This window comes from Passer domesticus, chromosome 29 (assembly GCF_036417665.1).
Source record: "Passer domesticus isolate bPasDom1 chromosome 29, bPasDom1.hap1, whole genome shotgun sequence".
NCBI classification, from domain to species: domain Eukaryota; kingdom Metazoa; phylum Chordata; class Aves; order Passeriformes; family Passeridae; genus Passer; species Passer domesticus.
In genome coordinates this window covers 4,237,577-4,254,885 of record NC_087502.1, presented here as the reverse complement: position 1 = coordinate 4,254,885, position 17,309 = coordinate 4,237,577, and positions in this window count along the sequence as shown.

Genomic DNA, 17,309 nt, shown 5'->3' with positions numbered 1-17,309 from the left:
AGCAAATGGTGAAGTAAAGGCTTCACCCTTTCCTATGAAACAAAAGGGCTGTGTGATTCAGGGCCCTCCCAAGGTGCCAAACTTCCAGCTGGGAAGCTGCTGACAGGAGGGAGTGGGGTACTCGTCTCCAGCCAGAGATCACTCACTCCTCAGCATCGTGGGCTGTGGCTGACAGTGCCTGAGGAGCTCAGAAATCCTTGGATGTGATCTCCTGGCCCAGTGTGTAGAACACAGAGCAGTGAGCTCGACTGGGGGGACTGGCCCAGCCCTTGGACACAACTGCCAGGCAGGACAAGCTCCCTCCCCAGAAAGGAAAAGCCCAGCCCTGAGATCCATCTCCACCTGGCTGCAGCAGCGTCATGAGGGCGTCCCAAAACCCACCCCTCCACAACGAGACCCTCTGCCCCCGAGCCCCCTGGTCCTGTTCCCCAGCCAGGACTGAAGGTGGGCAGTCCTTGCCTGGCAGGGCAGGGCTTGGCCCACATTTTATGTTCAAATAAAGAGATGGAGTTGTCATAACTATGTCCATGTGGTAGCAGCAGCAAAGCCCACCCGGCACCAGCACTGGCTGAGCTCCGTGCCCCAGAGCGGCCGTGGATGGCCACGGTGTGGGCAGGCAGGAGCCAGGCAGGGGCTGCTGTGACCAATGGCAGAGCCCCGAGGGGATGGGGGAGCCCATGCTGAGCGTCCCTGGGCTGAGGGCACATTTCCTTCTGTGGCATCGTCTAGGCCTGGACCTCCTCCAGGGCCATGCCCAGGAAAAGAGGAAAGCCATCAAGAGCATCTCCAGGAACACAGTCTGACCAGCAATGTCAGTAGGCAAAACACAAATTTTGCTGAGCAATGGCTCATTGATGAAGCAAAACATTTACATTTGGGGCAATCCATTCATACAGATGGGGGCACACTCTGGGGGTACAGCTAAGGGCATGAGGTCACAACAGGCTCAGGGGTCACAGGAGGCTGAGGACACAGCAGGCCCTGAGGTCACAGAGGTGCCAGAGCCCCGTGGTTGCACAGCAGCACAAGGAGCCAGCAGTCAGTGCTTGAGCACAACTGTTGCGGCAGCAGCGGCGGTGGCAGCAGCGGTGCTGACGTTGAGACAGCGGTGTCAGGACAGCGGTGGCAGCAAGAGCTGCGGGACTGGCAGAGGGCAAGGCACCATGGCCCTTGCTCTGCGCCTCCTACTCCTGCTCCTCCTGGCCGTGGCCCTGCCTGCCAGGGCTGCCCAGGCTGCTCCGCTGCAAGCGCGGGGAGCAGGTGAGCCGGCAGCCTGGCTCCCCTTTCCTGGCACAGCGCTCCCTGCTCCCCGGGAAGCGCTGGTGATAGTTTTGCCCAGGGCTTTAGGGAGGGTTTCATCTGTGGGAGGGAGAGATCCCCGACAGGCCCTGGGCTCCTCCAGCCACCACTCCAGGGATCTTGCACAGGGCCTGCAAAGAGGGTGGAGAGTGACCAGAGCCATTCCAGAGCTCCCCAGGCCCCTGTGCAGCTTTGGCCTTGTCCACTGACATCTGGCTCCCATGGCCTTACCTGACCCCCTTGCAGTGCCCAGTTCCCAAAAGCAGAGGGGGACCCCAGCACACCATGGAAATGGGTTCTGATCTATGCTCCCTTTCTAGGTGAGGGTGCTGGGATAGGTTCTCCAGCAGCTGGGATGGAAGGTGGTTTGGAACCCTTGGGAGCTTCTGCAGGTAAGTTCTCAACTTCCCCTCAGAGAATAATCATTGACAAACTGTCAGGAACCAGGTGACAGGAACTTGTGTGGCTGTTGAGTTACAGGTGTGTCTGCAGGGAGGACTTTTCAAGCTCCAGGGCTGGTTGCTGCACACAAGCCCAGCTCCCATGGCAGGGGTGAGTAGGTTACCCCTGCTGTCCCCACAGGCTGAGCCCTGCTTCTGTGGAATCCATTTCTGGAGAAATGGAAATACTTTGTCTTAAGGTCCTCTGAGAGGGAGGAAAAAACCTATAAAACAGAGTGAGTTCCTGGAGGAATCCAAACGACTGGACCAAATCTTGACTGAACTGGAGAGACAACGTGGTGGGTGCATTTCCCTCATGCTTCCCCTGGGACTCAGCAGCCGCGGGCTTTGGCTGCACATCTGGACACGCTGTGCCCGGCACAGCGGGAAGGGATCCATGGCAGCCTCGCTGCCCCGCTGCTGCTGCTGCTGCTGCTTTGACGCCCTGCAGGGCTGTTTCCCAGCCTGGCCTGGCTGCAGCTTCTGCCCAGCCCCTGCAGGAAGGCATTTGGCATCAGCTGACAGGGAGCCCAAACTTCACCAAAGGGCATGCACACCCTGAGATCCCCTGCAACTTCCTGGTCTCTGGGTAGATCTGGAAAGGCAACTATTTGGAGAAGGGAGGGCCCTGGAGCAGCCCCAAAAGCCTAGGCCTTTCCCTGATACTTATCCATATCATTGACACGTAGTGTTTCCTGAAGATGCCACCACCCTAATCGGGAATGGTTCCACCAGATCCAGCTGTCCTTTATCCTTTCTCCAGACATGGACCAAAAAGGTTTGCGGAAGGCAGCACTTCCTGGAGGAAGCGATGGCTCAGTGCCAGCCACCGATGCACAAAGAGAGGAGATGCCAGACAGTGCCACAGAAGGTGATTGCTGTGCCAGGCTCAGCCAGGCTCAGCAGTCCTGCTGGGCTCCTTCCATGGGAGACACGTCCCGAAAGCTGGGAGCAGCTGCACAGGGTGGCCATGGTGGGGAAAGGGCAGAGGGGGAGTGCAAGGCTCCCATGCCTCCTGACGGGGTCTGAGCCTGTCCCTTGGGGCTGGGGGAGCTGTCATGGGGCAGGGAGGGCCAGGGGCGGCAGTGGCTGCTCAGGGATGGCTTTGGCCCGTGTCCCTGGCAGCAGCCACTGCCCAAGCAGCTGCGCTGCCCCCGGGCTCTCCTCCCGGCCTGCTGGGCTTTGTTGGGTGGCACAGCCTGTGCCCAGGGGCCTGCAGGCCCCAGCTCTGGGGGAAACAGAGAACGTCCTGCCCGTATCCACCTTGCTGTCAGCTCAGCAGTGCAGCACAGCACGAGCTCATGCTCCCCATTGCTCCCACAGACGTTATCAATGAAACAGGAATATATGCCCCGGATCCAGTGCGCCTCCCAAGAATTGTCTGCCCCCAGGATGTGCGCAGGTCCTGCATGTTAGGCACGGTGGTGACAGTGATCACTGTGCCACTTGTGCTGATAGGCTGCTATCTTGGCATTCGCAAGCTGTACGAGCTCAGACGGTCAGTTGTTGATTTTCCTCCACAGTTTTCTTATAACTCTGCTCCTGCATAGGTAGCCTGATTGGGAGTCGTGCTACTGTGGAGTTGTGGCCAGTCCATGGTTGTCCAAATATCTCTGCTGAGGGTTCTGCTGCTGCCCAGTGCTTCCATTGGCCTCTCAATTGCTGGGCCTTGTCCTGGGGGCCCACTGGGGCTGCAGCCAGTGCTGGCTCCCACTGAGGCTGCCTGGCCAAGAGCAGCCCCAGGGGCACAGGGCAGAGGCAGAGCAAGTTCTCCACAGTATTTGGGCAGCACAGCTCTGGACAGAAGAGGACAGTGCTTTTTTAGTAGCTCATGTAAAGTTTCATGGTAACAGTGGTGTTGCAGGAGAAGCAAATTTGCTCCAGATCAGTGTTAAAACAAATCCAACGTGATGAAGGTTTGGATTTGGCCTTGAGACTTTGCTCTTTGTGTGAGCCCTGCTCTGGATTGATTCCCAGTCAGTCTTGGAGCCAGTTTTGGGCGAAGGCTCATCCCAGCCCTGAGCCTTGGCAGTTCTCTGGCCTCAAAGGGACAGCTGAGGCTGCACTGCACATGACTGGGGTTCAGGGCTCCATTATCAAAGAGCTTTGAGATGTTTCAATCACTGTATTCTTACTAGATAGTTTTTGTTATGAAGTTCCTTCATTAGATTTTAAAACTTAGTTGTAATAAAACTTCTTTTCCAGTGCTTTTTCCAGTTATTTGATATAGTCAGTGATGGCCTAAGGATTCCATGGCTGAATTAAAAGACTGTAAGTACTATAAAATGAAATAATGTTGACACTCTTAGGTCTTTCAGAGACTCCTGAAATTTATGTTGGTTTGATGTGACCAACAGAAGAGTTTGGCTCTGCTTTTAATTGAAACAAACAGCAGAGCTGGAACCTGTTGAAAGCAGTCTCTTCACTTCATAGCTAAAGCCAACTGTTAGGGCTCTTTATTGAGGAATATACTATCTACATTTCATGTATATACTCCTGACAAATAGCTGATAGAAATGAGGGATTTGGACTCTTTGGGAAGTACTGACCAGTTGGGCATTGGCTCTCTGAAGCTCAGTCTGTAATAACCAGTCCTTTTCAGAAGAGAATGTTCAGTTTCTTCCTGGCCCTCACACTCTTGCATTTGCATTGAAAAACACTTCTCGAAAGACATTTACAACAGCTCTTTGTGGTCCCTTAGTTGACTTTTCTCTCTTTCTCCACAGACGCCAATGAAAACCTGGATGATTCCATTAAAAAGCTGGAAAGCAGCTCCTGGAGAAGAGGGCATACATCTGCTCCCACCCTCTGGACAGGCCCTTCTAATTCCTCCCTGAGAGCAGGCACTCATAAATGTCAGTCAGGGAGGAATTGGCTGCAGTTCCAGTACTTGGCATCTTAAAAGCATCTGCTATTTAATGTCTTTGCTAAATATAACTGTATAAAATAAAATCTCTTTCTAATTAAAACTTCATACGAGAAGGATAAAAAAACAGATTTTTTTTTTTTTTTTTAAAGCTGCTCGTTCATTGAGCAAGGCTGAAAGACTTGGGGAATGAGAACAGTTCTGTTTGGGAGGCACCTCCAGCTCTCTTGTCCAGCAGCACCATCAGGACACTGAGTTCCCAGGGTCCAGGCATGGTCCCTCAGGGCGACAGCACTGGTCACTGACATCCATCGGGTCTCTGAGCCATTGTCCACAACCCCCTGGATGTGACCAGGCAGGCAATGCCTCATTCTCCAAACTGTGCCTCCATCAGATCCATAGCTCACCAAACGTGGGACAAGGGTGCTGGGCAGGGCTGGTGTGGCCAGGGCATTACAGAAGTGCAGAGTGGTGGCATCTGTAGCTCTTCCCTTGTGCACTGAGGCAGCCACTCCATCATGGAAGGCCTCTGGCTTGGTCAGGCAGCACAGACCCACCGTGTGCTCCTCAAGGTTTCCTTTGGCATATCAAAGCATGGAAGAGCTCGGATGGTTTCCCCCACTGTGTTATTGACTGACTGTGTCCTTTGAGGATCACAAGAGGAAGCAGAGCCTTCCATTGCACATGAAGAGCAAATGGTGAAGTAAAGGCTTCACCCTTTCCTATGAAACAAAAGGGCTGTGTGATTCAGGGCCCTCCCAAGGTGCCAAACTTCCAGCTGGGAAGCTGCTGACAGGAGGGAGTGGGGTACTCGTCTCCAGCCAGAGATCACTCACTCCTCAGCATCGTGGGCTGTGGCTGACAGTGCCTGAGGAGCTCAGAAATCCTTGGATGTGATCTCCTGGCCCAGTGTGTAGAACACAGAGCAGTGAGCTCGACTGGGGGGACTGGCCCAGCCCTTGGACACAACTGCCAGGCAGGACAAGCTCCCTCCCCAGAAAGGAAAAGCCCAGCCCTGAGATCCATCTCCACCTGGCTGCAGCAGCGTCATGAGGGCGTCCCAAAACCCACCCCTCCACAACGAGACCCTCTGCCCCCGAGCCCCCTGGTCCTGTTCCCCAGCCAGGACTGAAGGTGGGCAGTCCTTGCCTGGCAGGGCAGGGCTTGGCCCACATTTTATGTTCAAATAAAGAGATGGAGTTGTCATAACTATGTCCATGTGGTAGCAGCAGCAAAGCCCACCCGGCACCAGCACTGGCTGAGCTCCGTGCCCCAGAGCGGCCGTGGATGGCCACGGTGTGGGCAGGCAGGAGCCAGGCAGGGGCTGCTGTGACCAATGGCAGAGCCCCGAGGGGATGGGGGAGCCCATGCTGAGCGTCCCTGGGCTGAGGGCACATTTCCTTCTGTGGCATCGTCTAGGCCTGGACCTCCTCCAGGGCCATGCCCAGGAAAAGAGGAAAGCCATCAAGAGCATCCCCAGGAACACAGTCTGACCAGCAATGTCAGTAGGCAAAACACAAATTTTGCTGAGCAATGGCTCATTGATGAAGCAAAACATTTACATTTGGGGCAATCCATTCATACAGATGGGGGCACACTCTGGGGGTACAGCTAAGGGCATGAGGTCACAACAGGCTCAGGGGTCACAGGAGGCTGAGGACACAGCAGGCCCTGAGGTCACAGAGGTGCCAGAGCCCCGTGGTTGCACAGCAGCACAAGGAGCCAGCAGTCAGTGCTTGAGCACAACTGTTGCGGCAGCAGCGGCGGTGGCAGCAGCGGTGCTGACGTTGGGACAGCGGTGTCAGGACAGCGGTGGCAGCAAGAGCTGCGGGACTGGCAGAGGGCAAGGCACCATGGCCCTTGCTCTGCGCCTCCTACTCCTGCTCCTCCTGGCCGTGGCCCTGCCTGCCAGGGCTGCCCAGGCTGCTCCGCTGCAAGCGCGGGGAGCAGGTGAGCCGGCAGCCTGGCTCCCCTTTCCTGGCACAGCGCTCCCTGCTCCCCGGGAAGCGCTGGTGATAGTTTTGCCCAGGGCTTTAGGGAGGGTTTCATCTGTGGGAGGGAGAGATCCCCGACAGGCCCTGGGCTCCTCCAGCCACCACTCCAGGGATCTTGCACAGGGCCTGCAAAGAGGGTGGAGAGTGACCAGAGCCATTCCAGAGCTCCCCAGGCCCCTGTGCAGCTTTGGCCTTGTCCACTGACATCTGGCAGCCAAGGCCTTACCCGACCCCCTTGCAGTGCCCAGTTCCCCAAGACAGAGGGGGATCCCAGCACACCATGGAAATGGTTCTGATCTTTGCTCCCTTCTAGGCTGGGATGGTGTCATGGAGTATCTGGATGCCCTATCAGATAATGACTTGAAACCCCCGGAGAATGCTGGAGGTAAGTTCTCTGTGAGCCTTTCAGAGAAAATACTCTGTGTCCATGCGACAAGAGCTCAGTCATATGGCATTTCCCTCAACATAATCTCAGGATTGAAAGAATCTTGAAAATTTGCCCTGCTCCCCACTGAGGCTCTGAGGGATCCCACAGGATCACTGTCACTGGGAGGAAGGAGCATTTAGCTGTCCATCTTCCTCCCGTGGCCAATGCCAGTGTGTCCTTCCGTGTGCTCTGTGCAGCCAGGGAGAAGAGCAGAGAGGGAAGGGGACGGGCCCAGGGCTGTGCCCCAGGGCTGAGCCTTTGGCAGCTCCTTTGCCAGCCCCAGGGAGCCTGAGCTGCTCCTGCTGCCACTGCCAAGCTCTGGGCCTGCCTGGGGCTGGCTTTAGAGCTGCTGGCAGCTCCAGGGAGTCCTTTATGCCCTGACTGGCCTGCAAGGGGCTCCTTCCATCCCAGTGTGGGGCCACTGCAGGCACGTGCTCCCCCTGCCCCTGCTCCTGAGTGGGAGGCAGAGCTGAGGGAGTGCCTTGGAGGACACCAATCACCCAGGTGCCCTCACTGCCACTCGGGCTGAAGGAGAAATTCAATCACTTTCCATTAAGGTCTACCTAGATGGAAGAACCAAGACACAGGAGACAGCAAGTCGCTGGAGGCAGCCAAACTTCTGGACAAGATGCTGAGTGACCTGGAGAGACGTCGTGGTGGGTGCATTTCCCTCATGCTTCCCCTGGGACTCAGCAGCCGGGGGCTCTGGCTGCACATCTGGAGACGCCGTGCCCGGCACAGCGGGAAGGGATCCATGGCAGCCTCACTGCCCCGCTGCTGCTCCTGCTGCTGCTGCTTCCATGCCCTGCAGGGCTGTTTCCCAGCCTGGCCTGGCTGCAGCTTCCTCCCAGCCTCTGCAAGAAGGCGTTTGGCATCAGCTGACAGACTGCCCAAACTGCACCATTGGGCTGAGATCCCCTGCAATTTCCCGGTCACCAGGCAGATCAGGAATGGCAGCTGTTTGGACAAGAGACTGCCCTGTCCAATCCCAAAAGTTTTTATGATTTCCAGATCCTTATCCATCAATTTGACCAGTATTGTCTCCTGAAGATTCCAACTCCCAGAAAGGGGAACATCTGCACCTAATCCAACTGTTCCCTTTTCTTTCTGCAGAGATGAAACGAAAGGCTCTGCTGAAGACTGAGTTTCCCAGAGGAAGCAGTGGATCATTGGTAGCCTCTGCTGCAGGAAGGGAAGCGATGCCAGGCACAGGCCCAGGAGGTAATTGCTGTGCCTCTGGGCCTGAGCCCTGCTGAGGATTCAGCTGCCCTCTCTGCTGCTGTGTGTCAGTGCGTGCCCCTCCAGGGATGTTGCACAGGGCCTGCAAAGAGGGTGGAGAGTGACCAGAGCCATTCCAGAGCTCCCCAGGCCCCTGTGCAGCTTTGGCCTTGTCCACTGACATCTGGCTCCCATGGCCTTACCTGACCCCCTTGCAGTGCCCAGTTCCCAAAAGCAGAGGGGGACCCCAGCACACCATGGAAATGGGTTCTGATCTATGCTCCCTTTCTAGGTGAGGGTGCTGGGATAGGTTCTCCAGCAGCTGGGATGGAAGGTGGTTTGGAACCCTTGGGAGCTTCTGCAGGTAAGTTCTCAACTTCCCCTCAGAGAATAATCATTGACAAACTGTCAGGAACCAGGTGACAGGAACTTGTGTGGCTGTTGAGTTACAGGTGTGTCTGCAGGGAGGACTTTTCAAGCTCCAGGGCTGGTTGCTGCACACAAGCCCAGCTCCCATGGCAGGGGTGAGTAGGTTACCCCTGCTGTCCCCACAGGCTGAGCCCTGCTTCTGTGGAATCCATTTCTGGAGAAATGGAAATACTTTGTCTTAAGGTCCTCTGAGAGGGAGGAAAAAACCTATAAAACAGAGTGAGTTCCTGGAGGAATCCAAACGACTGGACCAAATCTTGACTGAACTGGAGAGACAACGTGGTGGGTGCATTTCCCTCATGCTTCCCCTGGGACTCAGCAGCCGCGGGCTTTGGCTGCACATCTGGACACGCTGTGCCCGGCACAGCGGGAAGGGATCCATGGCAGCCTCGCTGCCCCGCTGCTGCTGCTGCTGCTTTGACGCCCTGCAGGGCTGTTTCCCAGCCTGGCCTGGCTGCAGCTTCTGCCCAGCCCCTGCAGGAAGGCATTTGGCATCAGCTGACAGGGAGCCCAAACTTCACCAAAGGGCATGCACACCCTGAGATCCCCTGCAACTTCCTGGTCTCTGGGTAGATCTGGAAAGGCAACTATTTGGAGAAGGGAGGGCCCTGGAGCAGCCCCAAAAGCCTAGGCCTTTCCCTGATACTTATCCATATCATTGACACGTAGTGTTTCCTGAAGATGCCACCACCCTAATCGGGAATGGTTCCACCAGATCCAGCTGTCCTTTATCCTTTCTCCAGACATGGACCAAAAAGGTTTGCGGAAGGCAGCACTTCCTGGAGGAAGCGATGGCTCAGTGCCAGCCACCGATGCACAAAGAGAGGAGATGCCAGACAGTGCCACAGAAGGTGATTGCTGTGCCAGGCTCAGCCAGGCTCAGCAGTCCTGCTGGGCTCCTTCCATGGGAGACACGTCCCGAAAGCTGGGAGCAGCTGCACAGGGTGGCCATGGTGGGGAAAGGGCAGAGGGGGAGTGCAAGGCTCCCATGCCTCCTGACGGGGTCTGAGCCTGTCCCTTGGGGCTGGGGGAGCTGTCATGGGGCAGGGAGGGCCAGGGGCGGCAGTGGCTGCTCAGGGATGGCTTTGGCCCGTGTCCCTGGCAGCAGCCACTGCCCAAGCAGCTGCGCTGCCCCCGGGCTCTCCTCCCGGCTTGCTGGGCTTTGTTGGGTGGCACAGCCTGTGCCCAGGGGCGGCAAGGTGCCTGCAGGCCCCAGCTCTGGGGGAAACAGAGAATGTCCTGCCCGTATCTACCTTGCTGTCAGCTCAGCAGTGCAGCACAGCACGAGCTCATGCTCCCCATTGCTCCCACAGACGTTATCAATGAAACAGGAATATATGCCCCGGATCCAGTGCGCCTCCCAAGAATTGTCTGCCCCCAGGATGTGCGCAGGTCCTGCATGTTAGGCACGGTGGTGACAGTGATCACTGTGCCACTTGTGCTGATAGGCTGCTATCTTGGCATTCGCAAGCTGTACGAGCTCAGACGGTCAGTTGTTGATTTTCCTCCACAGTTTTCTTATAACTCTGCTCCTGCATAGGTAGCCTGATTGGGAGTCGTGCTACTGTGGAGTTGTGGCCAGTCCATGGTTGTCCAAATATCTCTGCTGAGGGTTCTGCTGCTGCCCAGTGCTTCCATTGGCCTCTCAATTGCTGGGCCTTGTCCTGGGGGCCCACTGGGGCTGCAGCCAGTGCTGGCTCCCACTGAGGCTGCCTGGCCAAGAGCAGCCCCAGGGGCACAGGGCAGAGGCAGAGCAAGTTCTCCACAGTATTTGGGCAGCACAGCTCTGGACAGAAGAGGACAGTGCTTTTTTAGTAGCTCATGTAAAGTTTCATGGTAACAGTGGTGTTGCAGGAGAAGCAAATTTGCTCCAGATCAGTGTTAAAACAAATCCAACGTGATGAAGGTTTGGATTTGGCCTTGAGACTTTGCTCTTTGTGTGAGCCCTGCTCTGGATTGATTCCCAGTCAGTCTTGGAGCCAGTTTTGGGCGAAGGCTCATCCCAGCCCTGAGCCTTGGCAGTTCTCTGGCCTCAAAGGGACAGCTGAGGCTGCACTGCACATGACTGGGGTTCAGGGCTCCATTATCAAAGAGCTTTGAGATGTTTCAATCACTGTATTCTTACTAGATAGTTTTTGTTATGAAGTTCCTTCATTAGATTTTAAAACTTAGTTGTAATAAAACTTCTTTTCCAGTGCTTTTTCCAGTTATTTGATATAGTCAGTGATGGCCTAAGGATTCCATGGCTGAATTAAAAGACTGTAAGTACTATAAAATGAAATAATGTTGACACTCTTAGGTCTTTCAGAGACTCCTGAAATTTATGTTGGTTTGATGTGACCAACAGAAGAGTTTGGCTCTGCTTTTAATTGAAACAAACAGCAGAGCTGGAACCTGTTGAAAGCAGTCTCTTCACTTCATAGCTAAAGCCAACTGTTAGGGCTCTTTATTGAGGAATATACTATCTACATTTCATGTATATACTCCTGACAAATAGCTGATAGAAATGAGGGATTTGGACTCTTTGGGAAGTACTGACCAGTTGGGCATTGGCTCTCTGAAGCTCAGTCTGTAATAACCAGTCCTTTTCAGAAGAGAATGTTCAGTTTCTTCCTGGCCCTCACACTCTTGCATTTGCATTGAAAAACACTTCTCGAAAGACATTTGCAACAGCTCTTTGTGGTCCCTTAGTTGACTTTTCTCTCTTTCTCCACAGACGCCAATGAAAACCTGGATGATTCCATTAAAAAGCTGGAAAGCAGCTCCTGGAGAAGAGGGCATACATCTGCTCCCACCCTCTGGACAGGCCCTTCTAATTCCTCCCTGAGAGCAGGCACTCATAAATGTCAGTCAGGGAGGAATTGGCTGCAGTTCCAGTACTTGGCATCTTAAAAGCATCTGCTATTTAATGTCTTTGCTAAATATAACTGTATAAAATAAAATCTCTTTCTAATTAAAACTTCATACGAGAAGGATAAAAAAACAGATTTTTTTTTTTTTTTTTTAAAGCTGCTCGTTCATTGAGCAAGGCTGAAAGACTTGGGGAATGAGAACAGTTCTGTTTGGGAGGCACCTCCAGCTCTCTTGTCCAGCAGCACCATCAAGACACTGAGTTCCCAGGGTCCAGGCATGGTCCCTCAGGGCGACAGCACTGGTCACTGACATCCATCGGGTCTCTGAGCCATTGTCCACAACCCCCTGGATGTGACCAGGCAGGCAATGCCTCATTCTCCAAACTGTGCCTCCATCAGATCCATAGCTCACCAAACGCGGGACAAGGGTGCTGGGCAGGGCTGGTGTGGCCAGGGCATTACAGAAGTGCAGAGTGGTGGCATCTGTAGCTCTTCCCTTGTGCACTGAGGCAGCCACTCCATCATGGAAGGCCTCTGGCTTGGTCAGGCAGCACAGACCCACCGTGTGCTCCTCAAGGTTTCCTTTGGCATATCAAAGCATGGAAGAGCTCGGATGGTTTCCCCCACTGTGTTATTGACTGACTGTGTCCTTTGAGGATCACAAGAGGAAGCAGAGCCTTCCATTGCACATGAAGAGCAAATGGTGAAGTAAAGGCTTCACCCTTTCCTATGAAACAAAAGGGCTGTGTGATTCAGGGCCCTCCCAAGGTGCCAAACTTCCAGCTGGGAAGCTGCTGACAGGAGGGAGTGGGGTACTCGTCTCCAGCCAGAGATCACTCACTCCTCAGCATCGTGGGCTGTGGCTGACAGTGCCTGAGGAGCTCAGAAATCCTTGGATGTGATCTCCTGGCCCAGTGTGTAGAACACAGAGCAGTGAGCTCGACTGGGGGGACTGGCCCAGCCCTTGGACACAACTGCCAGGCAGGACAAGCTCCCTCCCCAGAAAGGAAAAGCCCAGCCCTGAGATCCATCTCCACCTGGCTGCAGCAGCGTCATGCGGGCGTCCCAAAACCCACCCCTCCACAACGAGACCCTCTGCCCCCGAGCCCCCTGGTCCTGTTCCCCAGCCAGGACTGAAGGTGGGCAGTCCTTGCCTGGCAGGGCAGGGCTTGGCCCACATTTTATGTTCAAATAAAGAGATGGAGTTGTCATAACTATGTCCATGTGGTAGCAGCAGCAAAGCCCACCCGGCACCAGCACTGGCTGAGCTCCGTGCCCCAGAGCGGCCGTGGATGGCCACGGTGTGGGCAGGCAGGAGCCAGGCAGGGGCTGCTGTGACCAATGGCAGAGCCCCGAGGGGATGGGGGAGCCCATGCTGAGCGTCCCTGGGCTGAGGGCACATTTCCTTCTGTGGCATCGTCTAGGCCTGGACCTCCTCCAGGGCCATGCCCAGGAAAAGAGGAAAGCCATCAAGAGCATCTCCAGGAACACAGTCTGACCAGCAATGTCAGTAGGCAAAACACAAATTTTGCTGAGCAATGGCTCATTGATGAAGCAAAACATTTACATTTGGGGCAATCCATTCATACAGATGGGGGCACACTCTGGGGGTACAGCTAAGGGCATGAGGTCACAACAGGCTCAGGGGTCACAGGAGGCTGAGGACACAGCAGGCCCTGAGGTCACAGAGGTGCCAGAGCCCCGTGGTTGCACAGCAGCACAAGGAGCCAGCAGTCAGTGCTTGAGCACAACTGTTGCGGCAGCAGCGGCGGTGGCAGCAGCGGTGCTGACGTTGAGACAGCGGTGTCAGGACAGCGGTGGCAGCAAGAGCTGCGGGACTGGCAGAGGGCAAGGCACCATGGCCCTTGCTCTGCGCCTCCTACTCCTGCTCCTCCTGGCCGTGGCCCTGCCTGCCAGGGCTGCCCAGGCTGCTCCGCTGCAAGCGCGGGGAGCAGGTGAGCCGGCAGCCTGGCTCCCCTTTCCTGGCACAGCGCTCCCTGCTCCCCGGGAAGCGCTGGTGATAGTTTTGCCCAGGGCTTTAGGGAGGGTTTCATCTGTGGGAGGGAGAGATCCCCGACAGGCCCTGGGCTCCTCCAGCCACCACTCCAGGGATCTTGCACAGGGCCTGCAAAGAGGGTGGAGAGTGACCAGAGCCATTCCAGAGCTCCCCAGGCCCCTGTGCAGCTTTGGCCTTGTCCACTGACATCTAGCTCCCATGGCCTTACCTGACCCCCTTGCAGTGCCCAGTTCCCAAAAGCAGAGGGGGACCCCAGCACACCATGGAAATGGGTTCTGATCTATGCTCCCTTTCTAGGTGAGGGTGCTGGGATAGGTTCTCCAGCAGCTGGGATGGAAGGTGGTTTGGAACCCTTGGGAGCTTCTGCAGGTAAGTTCTCAACTTCCCCTCAGAGAATAATCATTGACAAACTGTCAGGAACCAGGTGACAGGAACTTGTGTGGCTGTTGAGTTACAGGTGTGTCTGCAGGGAGGACTTTTCAAGCTCCAGGGCTGGTTGCTGCACACAAGCCCAGCTCCCATGGCAGGGGTGAGTAGGTTACCCCTGCTGTCCCCACAGGCTGAGCCCTGCTTCTGTGGAATCCATTTCTGGAGAAATGGAAATACTTTGTCTTAAGGTCCTCTGAGAGGGAGGAAAAAACCTATAAAACAGAGTGAGTTCCTGGAGGAATCCAAACGACTGGACCAAATCTTGACTGAACTGGAGAGACAACGTGGTGGGTGCATTTCCCTCATGCTTCCCCTGGGACTCAGCAGCCGCGGGCTTTGGCTGCACATCTGGACACGCTGTGCCCGGCACAGCGGGAAGGGATCCATGGCAGCCTCGCTGCCCCGCTGCTGCTGCTGCTGCTTTGACGCCCTGCAGGGCTGTTTCCCAGCCTGGCCTGGCTGCAGCTTCTGCCCAGCCCCTGCAGGAAGGCATTTGGCATCAGCTGACAGGGAGCCCAAACTTCACCAAAGGGCATGCACACCCTGAGATCCCCTGCAACTTCCTGGTCTCTGGGTAGATCTGGAAAGGCAACTATTTGGAGAAGGGAGGGCCCTGGAGCAGCCCCAAAAGCCTAGGCCTTTCCCTGATACTTATCCATATCATTGACACGTAGTGTTTCCTGAAGATGCCACCACCCTAATCGGGAATGGTTCCACCAGATCCAGCTGTCCTTTATCCTTTCTCCAGACATGGACCAAAAAGGTTTGCGGAAGGCAGCACTTCCTGGAGGAAGCGATGGCTCAGTGCCAGCCACCGATGCACAAAGAGAGGAGATGCCAGACAGTGCCACAGAAGGTGATTGCTGTGCCAGGCTCAGCCAGGCTCAGCAGTCCTGCTGGGCTCCTTCCATGGGAGACACGTCCCGAAAGCTGGGAGCAGCTGCACAGGGTGGCCATGGTGGGGAAAGGGCAGAGGGGGAGTGCAAGGCTCCCATGCCTCCTGACGGGGTCTGAGCCTGTCCCTTGGGGCTGGGGGAGCTGTCATGGGGCAGGGAGGGCCAGGGGCGGCAGTGGCTGCTCAGGGATGGCTTTGGCCCGTGTCCCTGGCAGCAGCCACTGCCCAAGCAGCTGCGCTGCCCCCGGGCTCTCCTCCCGGCCTGCTGGGCTTTGTTGGGTGGCACAGCCTGTGCCCAGGGGCCTGCAGGCCCCAGCTCTGGGGGAAACAGAGAACGTCCTGCCCGTATCCACCTTGCTGTCAGCTCAGCAGTGCAGCACAGCACGAGCTCATGCTCCCCATTGCTCCCACAGACGTTATCAATGAAACAGGAATATATGCCCCGGATCCAGTGCGCCTCCCAAGAATTGTCTGCCCCCAGGATGTGCGCAGGTCCTGCATGTTAGGCACGGTGGTGACAGTGATCACTGTGCCACTTGTGCTGATAGGCTGCTATCTTGGCATTCGCAAGCTGTACGAGCTCAGACGGTCAGTTGTTGATTTTCCTCCACAGTTTTCTTATAACTCTGCTCCTGCATAGGTAGCCTGATTGGGAGTCGTGCTACTGTGGAGTTGTGGCCAGTCCATGGTTGTCCAAATATCTCTGCTGAGGGTTCTGCTGCTGCCCAGTGCTTCCATTGGCCTCTCAATTGCTGGGCCTTGTCCTGGGGGCCCACTGGGGCTGCAGCCAGTGCTGGCTCCCACTGAGGCTGCCTGGCCAAGAGCAGCCCCAGGGGCACAGGGCAGAGGCAGAGCAAGTTCTCCACAGTATTTGGGCAGCACAGCTCTGGACAGAAGAGGACAGTGCTTTTTTAGTAGCTCATGTAAAGTTTCATGGTAACAGTGGTGTTGCAGGAGAAGCAAATTTGCTCCAGATCAGTGTTAAAACAAATCCAACGTGATGAAGGTTTGGATTTGGCCTTGAGACTTTGCTCTTTGTGTGAGCCCTGCTCTGGATTGATTCCCAGTCAGTCTTGGAGCCAGTTTTGGGCGAAGGCTCATCCCAGCCCTGAGCCTTGGCAGTTCTCTGGCCTCAAAGGGACAGCTGAGGCTGCACTGCACATGACTGGGGTTCAGGGCTCCATTATCAAAGAGCTTTGAGATGTTTCAATCACTGTATTCTTACTAGATAGTTTTTGTTATGAAGTTCCTTCATTAGATTTTAAAACTTAGTTGTAATAAAACTTCTTTTCCAGTGCTTTTTCCAGTTTTTTGATATAGTCAGTGATGGCCTAAGGATTCCATGGCTGAATTAAAAGACTGTAAGTACTATAAAATGAAATAATGTTGACACTCTTAGGTCTTTCAGAGACTCCTGAAATTTATGTTGGTTTGATGTGACCAACAGAAGAGTTTGGCTCTGCTTTTAATTGAAACAAACAGCAGAGCTGGAACCTGTTGAAAGCAGTCTCTTCACTTCATAGCTAAAGCCAACTGTTAGGGCTCTTTATTGAGGAATATACTATCTACATTTCATGTATATACTCCTGACAAATAGCTGATAGAAATGAGGGATTTGGACTCTTTGGGAAGTACTGACCAGTTGGGCATTGGCTCTCTGAAGCTCAGTCTGTAATAACCAGTCCTTTTCAGAAGAGAATGTTCAGTTTCTTCCTGGCCCTCACACTCTTGCATTTGCATTGAAAAACACTTCTCGAAAGACATTTACAACAGCTCTTTGTGGTCCCTTAGTTGACTTTTCTCTCTTTCTCCACAGACGCCAATGAAAACCTGGATGATTCCATTAAAAAGCTGGAAAGCAGCTCCTGGAGAAGAGGGCATACATCTGCTCCCACCCTCTGGACAGGCCCTTCTAATTCCTCCCTGAGAGCAGGCACTCATAAATGTCAGTCAGGGAGGAATTGGCTGCAGTTCCAGTACTTGGCATCTTAAAAGCATCTGCTATTTAATGTCTTTGCTAAATATAACTGTATAAAATAAAATCTCTTTCTAATTAAAACTTCATACGAGAAGGATAAAAAAACAGATTTTTTTTTTTTTTTTTTAAAGCTGCTCGTTCATTGAGCAAGGCTGAAAGACTTGGGGAATGAGAACAGTTCTGTTTGGGAGGCACCTCCAGCTCTCTTGTCCAGCAGCACCATCAGGACACTGAGTTCCCAGGGTCCAGGCATGGTCCCTCAGGGCGACAGCACTGGTCACTGACATCCATCGGGTCTCTGAGCCATTGTCCACAACCCCCTGGATGTGACCAGGCAGGCAATGCCTCATTCTCCAAACTGTGCCTCCATCAGATCCATAGCTCACCAAACGCGGGACAAGGGTGCTGGGCAGGGCTGGTGTGGCCAGGGCATTACAGAAGTGCAGAGTGGTGGCATCTGTAGCT